This window comes from Halyomorpha halys, unplaced genomic scaffold (genome assembly GCF_000696795.3).
Source record: "Halyomorpha halys isolate HHAL.00 unplaced genomic scaffold, Hhal_1.1 Scaffold832.1, whole genome shotgun sequence".
Lineage (NCBI taxonomy): Eukaryota > Metazoa > Arthropoda > Insecta > Hemiptera > Pentatomidae > Halyomorpha > Halyomorpha halys.
Window position 1 is genome coordinate 73,193 of NW_027113014.1, and position 1,320 is coordinate 74,512.

The following is a 1,320-nucleotide window of genomic DNA, read 5'->3' on the forward strand; positions in this document are numbered from 1 at the left end:
ATCGGTTTCATTAACCGATTATTATCATTATATTCATTAGTAACTTTTTTTGCAATTACTCTTATATCAATGAAAATAAATAGAGAAATAACAAAAAGGAAATTTTTTTTTGCAGTGATAAAGAAAAATCTTTATATCGTTTCTGATAACAAACAATATTAATTGGAAAATAAAAATGAATATTTATATCAATATTAAACAATAATTACAGTTAAACTTTGATGATATGGTATAGGAAATACATGTGCCTGGGCCGTTTATCACTCCGAAGTCTGCCTGTCTGTGTGAATCTGAAAGGTGTAACTTACAGATAACCCTCACATGGCAATCACCTTTATACCGTCTGAGGGCTTGCTCTTACTGAGATGTGCATTTAGGGGTTAAAAATGAAAAAAAAAAAAAAAAGTATGCTAGAACTACTAAGATTAATTTATGATGTCTTGAGCCGGGCCACAGTGCTTTGAATATATGGTCATATAGCAAAATAATATTATTGATCCTTTAATAATTTGATAAAAATATATTGATTCTTAATTCTTGTATGAAATGCCATAATCACGAATATAATCTATAAGAAGGGTTGAAAATGACAATATGTTAAATAATAGCCAATGACCCCCAGAAATGTTTTTACATTTTATGAGCACAAATGATATGAATAACGTAAACAGGAGGATGGGTATTTTTTTTTCATCTTTAGGCCTAAATTCAGTGGTTTACGAATCTCTGTGGAATGCCTTAAGATGTCCTACAAAATGAATTTTATAAACAATCATAGGAATCTATTACCACATTGTTCACGAAATAAATCAACTTTTAGATCATCGTAATTTTACTAAAAATGAAATATCTCCACTATTTTTAAGGAAAATTGACCCAAACCGTTTTTTTTTTTTTTAACATTCTCACACTTAAACCTACAAAAACATATCAGACAATACAGTTTGATTGATGAGTAGTTTAAACGTTATGAAGGAAAACAGGTTTAGAACCATGAAAATGTCACATTTTGAATCCAGTTAATGATTGATCATTTTTCAAGGCGTTATGAGAAAAAATAATAAAAACACAAGTATTGTGCAACCTAGTTTAATCCAACATTTTGGATGGAAACGGATGGGATCTTTAATTGCTCAGTCTACACATATCAGGGAACTAATTATAAAAATTTCAGTATTTGGTAAGTTGTCAGATCGGGTAAAATAACATGGAAGTCTGATGGAAAATTAATGAACTATAACCAAACCTAGCAGAATACCCATACATTAATGAACTATAACCAAACCTAGCAGAATACCCATACATTAATGAACTATAACC